Source organism: Dermacentor albipictus, chromosome 2, assembly GCF_038994185.2.
Source record: "Dermacentor albipictus isolate Rhodes 1998 colony chromosome 2, USDA_Dalb.pri_finalv2, whole genome shotgun sequence".
Taxonomy (NCBI): Eukaryota; Metazoa; Arthropoda; class Arachnida; order Ixodida; family Ixodidae; genus Dermacentor; species Dermacentor albipictus.
In genome coordinates this window covers 120,098,687-120,115,425 of record NC_091822.1, presented here as the reverse complement: position 1 = coordinate 120,115,425, position 16,739 = coordinate 120,098,687, and the positions used below count along the sequence as shown (strand labels likewise).

The 16,739-nt window shown below is 47.0% G+C and overlaps 1 protein-coding gene across 2 annotated transcripts in view; it reads right to left on the bottom strand.

Moving 5' to 3' along the window:
* LOC135914717 (chondroadherin-like) overlaps nucleotides 1-16,739 on the bottom strand; it is a 660,669-nt gene that overhangs the window by 576,028 nt on the left and 67,902 nt on the right. The gene's annotated exons all lie outside the window — the stretch shown is intronic.

The following is a 16,739-nucleotide window of genomic DNA, read 5'->3' as shown; positions in this document are numbered from 1 at the left end:
TACTAGTACACTCTAGCACGAGGTCGCTGGATCAAGTCCCGGTCGCGGCGGCCTCATTGCGATGGAGGCGAAATGCAAAAACGCCCGTGCCCCTTGTATTGGGGCACGCTAAAGATACCCTGGTGGTCAAAATTAATCCGGAGTCCCCTACTACGGCGTTCGTCGTATTCAAATCGCGGTTTTCTCAAATGAAGCCCCAGCATTCAATTCATTCTTCTTCTAAGGCGACAGTGCGCTCTGCCTCCGTGGCGTCTTTCGCTGCCTGTCGTGCGGCCTTCAGCCGGTTTTCTTCTTCTAGCTGGGCAGCGTCCATATGGACCAGAGCACAATATGGCGTGGTGCGGTGTGGTGGGGTGCGGTGTGGTGTGGTGGGGTGTAGTGAGGTGTGCCGTTGCGCACTTGCACTACACCGATTTTAAGATTGTGGCTGGTATTATCTCCAACGAATCCGCTTTGACGATTGCCATTTCATGCTTATATCTACTCTCGATTACGAGACCAGCATGTTTTTTGTTGTATAGCCTTAAAGGTCCAAAGGCATTACATAAGGCGGAGTCAAATACAGGGTAATACAGCTATGTTCTGTCGTAAAATAAGTACTCGGGATGAAAAAGTACAGTAACGGCGGCAGTAAATATACAGGAGTAGGCAGTTATGCATTTCGAACACATTAGTACGTTCTTAAAGAGAAAAAAGCTGATGATGATACCCCCCCCCTCCCCTCGCTGGCATATAACTAAAAACCTAAACTGGTATGCTGGCGCTGTTGAGAAACTCCACTGCACTGCTCAAGCCAGAACTGCGTTTTAAGTTAGGCTGGCTCAATAAGCCCTGCGTATTAGAAAGGCATTATCTGAAGGGTGTAACTCTATTGCACAAACACTGTGATGCATCAAATTTTGACAAAAAACGCGCCAAGTAAAATGCATAAGTGAACAGACTGGTGGGCTAGTTGGTACTGCATAACTTGAGGCAAGGCGTCAAAGAACACGAGGACAATAAGCGCTGTGTCGTCGTGTCCTTCTCTTGTCCTCGTGTTTCTTCTTTTGCGCTTTGCCTCAAGTTGAAAAGCATAGGTGAGTACGGTTAAGATCAAAGTAGTAGGCGTGAATAGAAGAACATAAACACAAACACACAAATTGTGGATCGAAACTTCACGTAACCAGTGCCTTTCTCGCTTTTTCTCCTGTGCAGTCGTTCAGTGATTGCATTCTGCAGCTTCGGAGGTGTACAGCCGTTGCCGTAAGCGTTTTGAAAGTTTCTGCGCGTAAGTTATTGACCGCGCTTAGAAACCATCGAGTCATGTAAACTAAATAATATATTGCAGCCTTGCACGTGTGTCTGATGTTATACGTAGCATTTTAAAACATTATGCTGGGGATATGCGACGTTGCCCATTCCGAGTAACGCCACTTTTTTATTACTCGTAGACTAACTTGTGCAGTTGCGATAGGCTCTGTCGCACGTCATTTAGTATTCTGGGCAATGTTTGGCGTCTACCTTCTGGTGAATAAAATTCCAGGTGCATTTGAATAATATACAAGCGATCGAGGAAGGCAAGGCTGCATAATTCACATCGTAATATTCGCAAAAGTTTCAGGGGATCGTCATCATGTTCTGAGCTGCGGAAGGAATATTCACAAACCTTGAAAGGCTTGAGAAAGTTGTTCTTACGTTTTTTTTATAAATTTACTACTGACGAAACAACTGCCCCGGAAGAATGCGAACTGAGTGCGAAAGGAAAATGCATCTGACGCCTTTACCGCAGGTATTGGCGCATGCGTGATGACCAGTTTTGTTTTATTGCCACACACCGAAGGCAGCTTAATATTTCCTTTTAAGCGTCATCCGGCGCATTGTCTGTCTAATTTCTGGACCTCATTATGCCGCCTTGAGTTTTTGGTGCGAGAAAAAGGAATGTCCGATGATTACGATATTCCCTAATGCAAAATTTAAGCGCACCTCGATAGGCGTTCTCATTCCGCGTTATATTGAGGCAAAAAATTTCAGTCCAAAATCACAGCACCGACTGACAGTGTGCGAGTGCCATCAGTGCCTTCGGAGAGCGTGGGGCAGTATGGTAACGCTGGCATGATGAGCGGCATCTAAGACAGTTGTGGAAAAAAGACGACGACGAACGCGCGAGCAGGGGCACGAGCGCGTTCGCGCGGTTACGCCTAGGAACGCCGATGCTCAACCCAGGAACGGGCGCCTAAGAGCCGCGCTCTAAAATACACAAAACAAAGAAGTACGGTAATTGTACAATAGTGAGTATATAATTCAAGCATATAACAATGATGAAAAAAAGTTACAGTGACGTTTCCCTTCGTGATTGTGGGTGACGATCACGAAGGTGGGCACACGACGCTATCGACTCTCGGTGCGCCTAGAAGCCTACACTGTCCGCAACGCAGATCGTATTCAAGACAGGGCTTGCGCGGCCGCGCAATACGCAGCAGCCGCCGAAGTATAACGCCCCATTGTGAGTATTCGCTTACTATCTAAATTACTTAGCAAAGTGCCAGCGCGCACAGGCAAGCATGAACACTTCACACTCGATGACCGCGGACACTCGCCGTCAAAATGCTGGCGTAAGGAATCGCGGCAACAGCCGCGAGCGAAGTGACCTTTGGGCTGTCTTATCGCTTCAAAGCAAACTGAGGGGTTAGAACACAGCGCACGCAGAGCTACGAGCCGTCAGCCCACCTAGACTGTGCCCCCAAAGCATATGGCTTTCGAGATAAAGCCCGCGCGACCGCGCGCGGCCAAGGAACAACGCCCCCACCCTCCCCTCCTCCGTTGCCATGCGCGCAACGGAATACGGTGCGCTTCGTCCCCTTGCGCACGCGAGATTGAGCCGCCATCGTCGGTTCACCGACGCCCGCTTTCACTCGCGCACACAGCGTACGGCGCACGAGCACGATGTTACCACGAGACGAACTCGGTACGTGGTACGGTGCATTAGGTACGCATGCATGGCAAAGAAAACCTGTAGCTACTACCAGAGAAGGTCAACCCAACGCGCCTACGTCTACCTTCCTCCTTCGCGACGCTTCGCCTCGTATCTCCATCCCCACTTCGCTCAACGTTACCTACGCATTCGTCTGGGTGGGGTTACTTTGCCGCGCGCTCGGCGCGCTCCCTCGTGCTTTCCCCGGCACGCGATTCTCTTCACATCCAGGGGCCTTCCTCGTTCGCTTGCTTCGCGGCTTCAGACAGACACCACTGATTTCACGAGCTGGCCAGCTACGGTCGTGCGTAAAACATCTTAGTGCGGAAATATGAATTCGTAACGTAATGGTACCATTAAAGAGAAAGAACAACTGTGTGTACTATCAGTTTAGCGGTGTTCATGTGAGTTGGAAGGAAGTAATGACGAGGGTTGTGTCTTAGTAAATGTTACTGAAATTGTCCCAAAAGATTTTCGGTTGCTGCGCGAAGCGGTGCTGTCAGGAAGGGTGTTCCGCAAGGCTATTGGGAGGAAGTAAGTGGCTGACTGCTGACGTGCGTACACGAATGTGTGATAGACCGAGATGCCGAGAATGCAAAGGGTGCCGCGACTGCGGGCAAAAAATGAAAAACAGTGCAAGCGGCAGAGGTGGGAGATGATTCGCCGGAACTGAAGTGATTTTAGAGAGCGAGTGCGTTTGAGTGCTGCCACGCTAGATCCAGGGTTATAATCAGAGGCGATAAACCACGCGGCGCGACTTTGTATAGCGTCTATATAGTACATTAGTAAGGTAATATTGTGAGGGATTTATGTTTATGTGCGCGGTAATTAAAGTATTCTAAGTAGTCGAAATTAACCTGAAGCCCCAGCATATACTACTGCGCCCCTCATAACACTCTGTGCTGTATGAGGACGGTAAATCTCTTACATAAAAAAACTGCTAGATATGCTGTACGCGTACACACTTTACAAAGCCTGTTTTCTAGTTAGTGCAGTGACAACTGTGGCACTCTAGCATAGATTCAACGTCCCATGGATAGATTTGCATCTCGACGTTGGACAACGTTTTGCCAGTCACTATACCCCCGAATAACGCTTTCCCATATCTGTAGAACCATACGTGGTATACGTTCCCTCCCTGAACAACGCTTGCCTTTCAAAGCGCTGGAGCTCTTCCAGGGGCGACCAGAGGCTGATGTTGCAGAAGACTTTTGTACTGGGATCGCTGGCCAAGCAACCGGTCCAGGCTTTCCAGCCCCCAATCACATCCCTGTTTCACGTGACTGCCGCATGGATCTTCCTTTCATAATTGAGGAACTAGAAGTAGCGCTTGCTCTATGCAGGAGTTCTTCATCCCCGGGACCAGATGGAATATCCTACCACGCCTTGAAAAAGCTGAGTGATGGCGCACGGAGAGAACTGTTACATCTATGCAACGTATCCTGGCAAAATGGCATGGCACCCGAAGAATGGAATACAAGCCGCTTGGTCCCTCTCCTGAAGCAAGGCAAGTCCCCACTTGAACTCACCTCATACCGCTCAATTGCGCTGGCCAGCTGTGTGTGAAAGATAATAGAAAAGATGATCCTTGCCCGCTTGGAGTGGTACTTGGAACACTACATGTTACCAAATAGCGTGGCTGGTTTTCGTCGAGATTGCTCATCAGTAGACAGTGTTGTTGTTCTTGCTACTTATGTCCAGCATCAAAAGTCACGCAAAAGATTATCTGCAGCTTTGTTCTTGGATGTCAAGGGGGCATACGATAACGTATCTTACCAGGCTATCCTCGATGCTCTTCAGATGGTTGGCCTAGGTGGTCGAGTTTTCCAATGGATTTCTCATTACCTTTTTATGAGATATTTCTTTGTGTGTACCGGCGATGGTAAAACAGCACGACACTACACCTACCGAGGTGTTCCTCAAGGCGGTGTATTAAACCCTACCTTATTTAACATCACACTCATTTGTCTTGTTGATCATCTGCCAGCAGCGATCAAGATATCTATGTACGCAGACGACATATGTATATGGACTTCAGGTGTGACACGTCCTCAGATACTTGCAAAACTTCAAAAAGCTGCTACTCTGACAGCTATATACCTCCGTAACCAAGGTTTTGAAATCTCGTCAGACAAATGTGCACTGACGGCATTCACTCTCAAACCAATGACACCCTACGCCATCTCAATAAATGGCGAGATAATTTCTTATGAGAAGACTCACAGATTTCTCGGCATAATCATTGATAGAGATCTCTCATTGAGCCCGCACGTGACCTACTTGAAACAGCATCTGACAACAATCTCCCAGCTCTTCAAGTTTCTGGGCGGAAAGACTTGGGGAATGTCAGTGCATGTAATGCTGGAATCGTACAGGGCTCTTATTCTGGACTTCTTGAGATACAGTTTGCCCGCACTGACCAACACTTGCCAGGCAAATTTTCGCGCTCTACAGGCTATTCAAACTCAGGCTCTCAGGGTTTGTCTTGGTTTGCCAAAATGCACATCTACAGTAGCGACTGTTGCAATCACCCGGGACAAACCCATAGAAATACACATTATGGCGGAAGTGTTGAGAGTGCACATTAGGCACGTTGCCCGTGCCCGTTCCCACCATCTGGCAACACTACCGTCAGAAAGGCCGCAAGCATCATTTTGTACTACGATTTCTGATTATTACACCTGCCTTCCATCAGGCTTCACCCGGCAACTACGCCTTCGATTCCTCCATGGTGTTTGGCTCGATCTGAAGTGCACCTCACCGTACCAGGTATCAGGAAAAAATCTGAGCTGTCATCACCTGCTCTTAAACGACTAACTCTGCTCCTTTTGCGCGAGAGGTACACCGACCACGTACATATTTATACCGATGGATCGGCAACTCTCCAGTGTTCCTCTGGCGCCGTAGTTTTTCCACTGAAAGCCACCACCATTAGTTTCAAGACATGTCACCCAAAGACACCGATAGCTGCGGAACTTGCAGCTCTTCACGCTGCACCTCGTCTCGTCAGCCAAGAACAACCTCGAGGATGGTCAATATTCAGTGAATCGAAGGCAGCACTGCAGTGTTTGCTATCAGCCCTGCGGCGTGGACCACACGAACAAGTGGTATTCGAGATTAGAGAATTAATCCATACCTTGACTGAGAAAGGACACCAGGTGACGTCTCAGTGGCTTCCAAGTCACTGCGGCGTCATAGGGAACGAACATGCCGATAACGCTGCGCGGTCAGCTCTTCAAGCCGACGAAGAGGAGCCGATACCATTATCAAGGACAGATGCCGCTAGAAAACTTCGAATGCTCAGCCGTGATATCACGTTCTCCTTGTGGGACGCGTGAAGTTTTCACAACAACCGGCTGCACAACCAAGACTCTTCTCTACGTCTTTGCATTCCAGCTAGACTCTGCCGTCGCGAAGCCACCCTGCTTTGTCGAATATGGCTTGGGGTGGCGTTCACCAAGTATTTTGCTTTCCGAATCTGATGGGACGACAACGCCTCGTGTGATGACTGTGGTAACGAGGAGACTCTTCAGCACCTACTCTGTGATTGTCCTCACTATAATTCACAGAGACGATCGCTCGCAACCGCGATAGCTCGTTGTTACCGAAGACCTCTAACAGAGGAACTTATTTTAAAACGCCGCCATCACAAGCCATCGCAACAGAGGGTGACGAGGGCACTGCTGCAGTTTTTAAGGGCAACAGAACTGGACAAGCGGCTGTAGCATGAACAGATGTTCATAATGCTGCAAGTGTTACTGTGCTGTGCGGAGACAGTATGCGGTGACAGTGACCGATTGTGATTGTGTGTCTATGCTCCTTTATTTCTTTATCTCTACTATGTTATCTATTTACCTTCCCCTCCCTCTTTCCCCAGCGTAGGGTAGCAAAGCAGATCTTCCCCTCTGGTTAACCTCCCTGCCTTTCCCCTTCCCCTCTCTCTCTCTCTCTCTCTCTCTCTCTCTCTCTCTCTCGCATATTCGCATATATCTGCGTAATGAAAGCCGATCTCCTTTCGAAGTTCTGCATTCACAATGGCGAAGCATCTAAAAAAGATGCACCACTCGTTAAGAGCGTTCTGCTAACTCTGCTTAACTGTCCTCCAAGGTTTTCTTCGTCCATGTTTCCTGTCACTACAGGACAGGAATACAATGCCCAACAGTCGTCTAACTCAAACCAAAGTCTTAGTGTAGTGAAACGATTTTGCTAATATTTTTTATCTAAGAAAGAAGCTGTGCGAATAATGCGCACCCAAATTCAGCACACACTCGCTGGAAACTGTACATATTTCTCTTCTGGTCTACACTAAAATCCAGCCTCATTCACTGAAACTGACTGAGACCGACAGTCGCTTTGTAGATATGGATGCACTCGTTAGAGACTGCGCCGCAGCCAATGCGTGGTTTATTAGACATATAGGTTACGTAAGAATTTTCCAAACTGACGAACGATATTACACCTTTTTTGTAAGGTATTCCACAGCTTCAAGACACGCATGTTTTCAGCTCGGATCCCGGCGCAGAGCGCGCAATTGGCACATTCCCAAGTGTGATTACTTAAGAAATCAATCATGTAATGGCATCGCACCGTAAAACGCTATACTGAATCAAAAACATGACAATCCTGTGGCTTCCAAGCCACCGCAAGCAAATAAAGTATACGATTATTCAAGGACAGTAATCCTGATTTAATATGGCGGCAGAGAGTACGTGCCACTACGTCTTGAAAAACAATTTCTAGTCCTGCTTTCTAGCAAGCGCAGTGTACCGCAGTACTCGTAACATTTGGGCGAGGCATAATGAGCTCGGAAGGATAAGCGACATTTGCACGTCTTCTGAAGCTTTGGCCAAAGTTTTGTATTATTCACACGTTCATTTTCGGCGACAAACGCCGAAACAGCGCCTACCTTTGTCACGCCAACTTCGTGCACTGCACTTGTAAGCGGAGGCAGCAGGGGAGGCCCGCTGAGACAGTCAATAGGCCTGTCACCACGTAATCGGCAGGGTGACTCCCATAGGTGCGCGATGAAGATGGTCTATATGGGCAGCGTTTATAGCCGTGGCGGCGTAATGCAACTTGTCGAAAAAATAGGCTTACAATGAAGCAGCGCCACTACTGGCTTTGTTCTGCTAGAGAGAGCAATATGTCTACGCTGTCATCTTACTATGAGCTCAGCTAGTTGATCTTCCATTATAACGCAAAAAGCTACGAAACGACGCGGAAAAAGATCAGAACGACGAAGTGTGCCACGTGTTGGTGTGCTTCTTTGTTTATTTTTGTACGTGCACTATTTTGAGTGAGCTGATTTATTACTTCATAAATGCTTATGAACCAGACGCTGTACCTGGTGTCTGGACTATTATTGTGGCGATTTAGGTTCCACGACAGAATCAGCTCGTTGTAATAAAGCCTAAACTATACACTCTGTTGGCCTTCTTTTCCAATGGGTAAATTTGACTGATCAACTGATCAACTGACAACATTCATAATACGCTGAAACTATATTGCTGTACAGTAAACCACAAAAGTTAACGGACTGCGGGATCTCAGAAAAACGTTCAATTTCCGAGCAGCCCGTATAAGTAGCCAGTAAAACCGAACATTACATTGTTGTTCACATATACTGGTAGAGGCTGTAAATGTAAATACTAGGCTGCGTTGTGAGGCTGCTAACATATTCAGCTTTTTCTCAGATTTCGTGTTCCGTAAAAATTTTGTAGCCGAGTGTACATTGCGAAAATCAATTTTAGCCAACGAAATGCAGAAATGCATCATGGTTGCTAAAAATCTGGAGTCTAGAAGGAGTAGAGGGGGGGAGGGGAGGGGATAATTATGAGAAGGTCAGGCTTATATATTTCCTGAGAAGTACTTTGTTTCAAAGAAATCAAACAAGGAACGGTTGCCGCGGAGAGAAGTGCGGTGAAGGTGAAACCGGGGGGAAGCGTGATATGGCTCTTTTTATTAACTGCCGCTCAGCGCTCGTGCCTAATGACCAAATAACAACGTTAGTGACTCGCAAAACATGCACTTCGAGACATTAATATTTATGGTTTCCGGAGCCCGCATAAATGGCATTTGCGAACATTAGTGACCCGTAAAAGAGCATTTCCAGCCATAAATAATTACGGTCACCGAGAGAACGCAGAGCGAAGGTTATTGCTAGAGCGTCCGCACTCCCTTTCCAGACCACGCCCGCCACTAAAAACTGCGCGTTCATCATCACAGTTACCTTTCCTTTTTGCTGCTGTTGTCGTTGTTGTTCATTTTGCGCTTCATAACGCGGCGCCCTGCAGCCATTTTCGGCTCACGTGACAGCAAGTTTCTTCGAATGCACTTACTTTCCCCGGTGAAATAACGTTTACTCCCATGCATTTCCCTTGAACCTTTTTTTAGCCGTCTTTCTCGGCTCGTCCCTCCCGATTCGAGGAGCAGAAAGAAAGCACGCCACGCCGCCGAGGTTGTCTGCTCCCAGACTCCGCGCTCGCCCGGGCGAATGCGCCGAACAAGAATTTGTTGCGGCCTCGTAAATTTTTAATAACGTGGGGAGTTTACGACTCGGGTATAACCGCGCTTCCTGGGGCATTCCGTTCACCGTCGCGGTATATTTAGAAGGTTTTTACTCGGCGAAGTATGAACGAAACTAAATACCCACAAAGTAAGAACTTCGTAGTTGCCGCGTGTACTTGGACAAAACGCTGAGTTCTGCGCAGATAAAAAAATGCTATTTTTGAGTTCTTTATAACGAAGGAAAATTGAAATTTTATTGCGCGCAAACAACAATGCTAAGTCGCTGGATTCGATGTGAGTGGCGGTGAAGAAGTGCTTACCTTTATTTTTTTCTCTTCTCGTACAGCGTCCCCCAAACTCAGTGCGCATGTTTTTAAAGCGGCAAATTATTATCCATTGGAATTGCGAAACGTTAGTATTGAAGAAAAAGAAAGGTCCTTTCATGTGTACGTGGATCTGTTTTCTCTCTGCATTTTCAGTGCCTAAATGCACAATGGGTCTCTAGAGTGAAAGCGTCACTCACCCGAAGACAAGACGCTACGGGCGGTGTTTGAAGAGCGAGCAAAACGAAAAGGAAAAAGGACCATGTGAATCCACGACTGAAGAACGCGTGCGCTTTCATATTGGCGCGAATGTTCTCATAGTAAGACTAAAGCGGGACAACAGCATTTTCTCCTAAGATGCAAGTGAAGAGACTCTCCAGTGGTGCCTAAGATTTTCAGTGTTCTCTTAACCTAAATCTATGTCGTCGCAAAATATTGGTTGTTTGATAAGTCTGAATGAATTTGCCACTTTACCTAATATACCTATATTTTTGCCATACTGGAGATAGTTTTACAAAGAAACGCATTCACGTAAAAAAAATTCGCTTCTTTAACTTCCTACAATATGCACATCTGCCTGCATCGATTCCCTATTGTTAAAAGCCATCGTATTGTACTTTCATTTTCCGGGTGTACATGGATAAGTGTAACAAGCATCAGTGCTAGCATGGCAATACGAGGTTCGCTGGTTCTTGTGCATACTTTCTCGTTTATGCTTAGTACAATTTAACTGCACTCTGAAAAACTCTGATAATCGATCATTTTGAAACGAGTTGTAATACAGGAATCAAATGGCGGGAAAGTCAGAGGAACGTTGAGCTTTCCGTGTCCCACCAGGAAGACCGAAAAGTACGTAAAAGATTAGCCTAAGATATTTTCCATGGCTCTAAGGACACAAGTACGCAAAGTCCAGAAAAAGTCAGCTCTGCTATCCCCGTTCACCTCTCGCGCATTACAGGGCATATTCAATTTGGCTCCACTTTTTCAACCAGAACCCCAATTTGCAAAGCTTCGGGGCCGATGTTTACAAAGCTTTTGATTCGTAACACCTGTTTGCAAATGCTCGCCCGCTTCTATATTAACTGTCCAACATCAAGATTGGATGGCAGTCGTGGCTGCTTACAACTAATTTTACAATTTTTTTGCGGCTTGGGTCAGCCACTGAGGTCAAAAATAATAATAACATTTTTATATATGCAGTCCGTGCTACGTAATCACATCTATTATCTAGTCAAGCTCTTTCTATCGAGCAGTTATGCTTCCAAGTTAAGTTTCCTGTAGTTAAATCATGCACTTTAACACGTCATGCATATATCACTCGTCCGTTTCGTATTTTTATCCGCATATAACGCTTAAATTTGGTCTTCGTGGCATCTATGTTTCTCCGTAGGCGGAAAATTAAATTCTGCGCCGTTACTAAAACACACATTAGCCTCCCCAGATTAAGCATTTATCACATATGCCACCCACTACATGCTTCCTTCCATAACAAAACGTAAACAACGTGCCTAGCTTAGCTGAAAAAGGCGGCCGGCAATATCATCTACAATCATCGTATAACGCATGAAAATTTCGAGTATATAAGTCTTCGGTAATTACTTTAAGTGCAACTAAATACCCCCCAGCCTTGAAACTTTCGCTTCATGACAGCCAAAGCATGACCCTCAGTTTTATTTAAAGATGAAATTGTTGCCCTGTCTGGCCTTCCCAGTGCAGCACAGAAACTTCATAAGCGTTTGATGTAACGCCCCTAAAGAGGACGAAAACAATTGTTTAGGAATTTGTGTTTAGCCCATAATTATTATACGCACTTCAAGATTTCCATTTGCATTGCCCTTAACGTATATTTGTCATGTTTTCACACACACAAAAATTATCTTTGAACTTGTTTTATTGCAATAGCAATTATACTGACACTCCAGGCGAATTTCGCCGCCGTCGTCAACGTCGCCGTCTTAACCATCGCCCATAAAGATGCCGAGAAGGGTGGTCGCTTGGCGAGCGGCTCTTCTCGCGTGCGCATGGGAAAGGGGAGAGAAGGCGGCCGCGGGTGCGTTATCTTGGAGGTAATCTGCGGTGGGTGCAGGGGTAGGTGCGCTAAGATGGTTGATGGCCTCGTGTGCACGGTGTTCTCACACACTTAGTTCGCGTTGAAGCCAGGGGCAGCACGAAGCCTGGGAATTTGCTCACCGCTATAGCGTTGCTCTTCAAGCCGCCAGCGTTGTGAAAGCGAGTGTTTGCGGTCATTGATTCATATCTGCAATGTTCATGTTTGTTGGTTCGCGTGTGATACCATGCTTGTTAATTTAACCAGTAAGCGAATGCGCACTGTCGTTTATACAAATGATAACGCTATGAACCTTGCTTCGTGTGGTCTTCTAATACTGTGCTGTGTCGTCCTCCGAACGAAACTGCAAGCTCCAGTTTTTCCTTCTTTTTTTATTGTTGTTTTTAAGAACTCGTGAAAGGAAGCATTCATGTTTCCTGACGCTTCTAGCCACTGTAAAAATCGTTTGCTTGTATAAATGGAGTCCGTAGATTGCGCAAGAAAGCGCATGGCGTTTTTCTTTTCTAATGGGCCCACTGCCACGTAGCACAAAGGAGGGGGGGCGGGGGGCGGGGCAGTGCTTCCTTGTGCCTCCCGGCTTCACGCAAGTTGTCCCTGTAAATCTACCTCGTCCACAAGAAGGGTCTTATAAAGGTGAAACGAACAGGCGGAGCGGAGATGGATATGCAATTGCAAGTAGGTAAAATTTACTCTTTATCTTTAACCTAATGACAGCAAATTGACACACAACGAGGAGCTACGAGTTTAGAAATGCTATCAGAAGCTTGGTTTATTACATGGTTTATGGTTTATTATAGGTCGCGGAGTATTACGAAAGCTACAATATCGGTGGAAGAGCTTCATTGAAGAGCGACGCGTAAGCCCTGGAAAATAACAGTTACGCAAGTTGGTGGAAACGGGTTAACCGACAACCGGCGCACGCCCGATGTCACATATCCAGTTACCCAACTTGGCACGACGATTGGTTTCTAACCCCGGTTCCCTCAGAACAGCAGCCAGACACTCTAACCGTTTAGACCATGGGCTACCGATGAACTATGTCACTAAACCCCTCCCTGCAACTCCGGCCTCCACTCGGACTTCCTCGACGTGAAGCTACGCTTCTCTGTCGCCTTTGGTTAGGAGTTGCCTTCACAAAGGCATACTCTACATTAATTGGAGTGACTGACAGTGGAGCATGCGAGGTCTGTGGCACGGAAGAAAACATCGACCACCTGCTGTGTCACTGTCCACGATACACCCCTGAGAGACAAGAACTTGCCAAAGCTTTTCAAAAATTGGACAATCGGCCGCTTTCTGTGCAGCTGCTGGAACACCGCCCCCATCACCCGTCGGCCCATAAAGCGGTGAAGGCACTTTTGTGCTTCTTATGGACGACGGGCTTGTGCGACCATTTGTGACTATCAATGCAATTTCTGTAAGGCCACACACGTCATCGAACTCACTGCAATTTCCTTCCCTCCTCTCTCTCCCTGTTATCTTTGTTTTCCCCCTTTCCCATTGCCCCTGTGTAGGGTAGCCAACCGGACGTCATTCTGGTTAACCTCCCTGCCTTCTTCTTATCTCTTTCCCTCCTCATGTCGGGATAGTGACGTGACGGGCCGATTCTCGAATCCTCGTGGGCATGGCTGGCTGAATGTCCCGTGACACAACCTATGAGCAACATTATGAACGCTGTTGTCTGTCGAGCCAAGTGGCCTCAGCCTTCTTTTTTTTCTTATTTTGGCCTGTTACAGTAGCTTAAGTAAACATGTGTTCTGATTCACAGAAATGTTATTGGCATAGAACTGTTCACAAGAGCAGCTACCTGAAAATGGTATCAAGGGCGTGTTATTGATGAACACAGACGGCTAGTGGCAAAGAGCACTTACAGACAAAAAGCTTTCTCCTGAGTATGTTCGCACAAACTTCGAAATGCTTTTTTGTATGTAGCTATAGCTTTGTTTTTCGTAGAGTGGTGCTTTTTTTTCTTCATTCTTTATTTTGCACGTTGGAGTACTGCAGTAGCCGGCGCCTCTACAGGGAGCTAAAATCTTTCATACCTCTATTTTTGTGTTTTTTTTTAAGGACGGCATTTCGCTAGATCTTATGAAGCGATGCACTTGTGCTTTCAAATATTGTTGCTATGCACGTTCTAGAGCCTTTTAGTGCTCTGTTTCGCCATAACATCCGCGTTCTTAAGGTGACATGCACCTGGGAATAAGCTTTTTTGTTCCTCGATGGATGGGAAACGTAAAAAGGGCAGCAAAGCTAGTGAAGAAAAAGGAGCATATAAAAAGAAGGGAGGAGGGAGGGAATGAAAGAAAAAGAACACCCTTTTACGGTATTGATGCCTCGCAAATTTTGACTCGGCGTTCGCGGCGGTGCATACGACCCCGAGACGACGTGAGATGCACACCGAAAAGAGTTTACCTCCAAAATCGCCTCCCGTATGCGCCGACACGGGAATCCGTTTTCTACAGCTAAAATGGCGCTCAGTCCGGTGATGCACGACAACAAGCACACTACACCGGGTAAATTGGGTGGACAGCAAAATCTGAAAACAGGAGAATCCGCTCATGCTCTTTGTAACGCTGTTTTCGGAGTCGTAGAGGAGCAGTAGCTTTTTCTTACTTTTTTTTAACAGTAAGCGACTTCTCGCGAACATTCACTGCTGTTATTATGAAACACACCAACAGAAACGAAAGCCTAAACTGACCAACGTAACTTGTCATGCCACAAAAAAGAACATAGTTTGCGCGAAGCCAATGCTCCCAAAGTGACATAGAAATGGGATGACGCAGTAGAAAATGTAAGACCGCCATGCTCGCTAGCACGTCAATGTTTGCGATTGCACTTAGTAACTTTTTGTTATACCCTCCTTTCTTTTCCTACCATTCAGTTCGTTCGTTCGTTCGGTCGTTCGGTCGTTCGGTCGGTCGTTCGTTCGTTCGTTCGGTCGTTCGTTCGGTCGTTCATGTTCATAGTCGGTCGGTCGGTCGGTCGGTCGGTCGGTCGGTCGGTCGGTAACTTTTTGTTATACCCTCCTTTCTTTTCCTACCATTCAGTTCGTTCGTTCGTTCGTTCGTTCGTTCGTTCGTTCGGTCGGTCGTTCGTTCGGTCGTTCGTTCGTTCGGTCGTTCGTTCGTTCGGTCGTTCATATTCATAGTCGGTCGGTCGATCGTTCGGTTGGTCGGTCGTTCGTTCGGTCGTTCGTTCGTTCGGTCGTTCGTTCGGTCGTTCATGTTCATAGTCGGTCGGTCGGTCGGTCGCTCGCTCGCTCGCTCGCTCGTTCGTTCGTTCGTTCGTTCGTTCGTTCGTTCGTTCGTTCGTTCGTTCGTTCGTTCGTTCGTTCGTTCGTTCGTTTGTTCGTTCGTTCGTTCGTTCGGTCGCCCGCCCGCTCGCCCGCTCGCCCGCTCGTTCGTTCGCTCGTTCGCTCGTTCGTTCGCTCGTTCGTTCGTTCGTTCGTTCGTTCGTTCGTTCGTTCGTTCGTTCGTTCGTTCGTTCGTTCGTTCGTTCGTTCGTTCGTTCGTTCGTTCGTTCGTTCGTTCGTTCGTTCGTTCGTTCGTTCGTTCGTCCGTCCGTCCGTCCGTCCGTTCGCTCGCTCGCTCGCTCGCTTGCAAGAGCTACACCACGAATAAATTAACAATTTTCCGGTGCCTCTCTCGCATCCTATATCATGTTTCTGTTTCTACTTGCATTTCACTTTGTAATACCATTCCTGAATTATTTTTCTCTGGATTTCTTTCATGCTAATGTCAAAACACTGTCCAAGACCTAGGGCCCTATAACGGAAAACTATTCCAATATGTTTTCATTCCAATATAATGACGTCAAATTTGCGTAACCGCTGACGCAAGTATCAGGCGGTGACCCGCAGCCTTGCCTGAACAGCCAAATCAAACGCTCTCCTAGTTTATAGGAAGTCACTTTTCCTTGCTTTCAAAATGAATAATATTGCCTACATTGAGCGGTTTTTCGTTTGTAGTTGGCTGCCAGGAGGCGAGGAGCACGCTCAAGTGGAGAGGGTTTCGATGGGGCCGAGCCAGCGCACTGAAGATAGATGACTGGATGAAAAGGACGGTGGCGGCGTCTGCGATTGGACTGCTTTGCCTTGCTTAACTTGCGGTGGCTGGTAGAAAATTGCGGCGGCGTACAACGGAAGGATAGGGGTACCGCTAAAACGGGTTCTCAGCAGAGGAGAGTGCGCAGAGCGAAGTCGTAAACGTGCTGAAATCGCTCAAAAACGTTACATGGCCACGCAAAGAAGCTTTATTGTACGCAAATAAACCCGAGCTCTCCGGCAGGTGCGAGTAGTCAGTTTTGTTCGGCATATTAATGCATCTTTAATGCGTACACGTCACTTTGACGCGGTGAGTTTCCGCGGCTTTGTGACGTCGCGTGACAGGCAGGTGAAGTGGGTGCAGCCCGAAAACTTTTGACCAATAGCAGAGGGCTAATGGCGAAAACCCGTCGAATCAGAAATAACTATTTTTCTTTCGTTCCCCCCAATCATTCATAATCAGTCTGTTCACGTCATATCAGATAGGGAGCTATCGCGGTTTCCCTGACGCCGCGTGACAGACAGGCGAAGTGGGGGTCTGCAGAATTAGAATAAAAAAGTTTGGAATAGCTTTAGGTTATAGCGCCGCTAGTTCCTAAAATTGCAGCTCACCATTAAAGTGTAGAAGATCACGGTCCATACTATTTTTCTTAACTTTGAAGAATCATTTGTCTCTTATCAGGCTCTATGTTGTAGGTTAGGGTTTCGCCTGGCTCGGGGCGTGCTCAAAAAAAAAAAAAGAAGAAACGCGTCCCCACAGTATGATTTGAACAATTGTGCCCCAACACCATAGCAGGGTGATCTACCCGTCTTTAGCAGAATTCTCTTGCAGCGATGCTGATTCTCGAG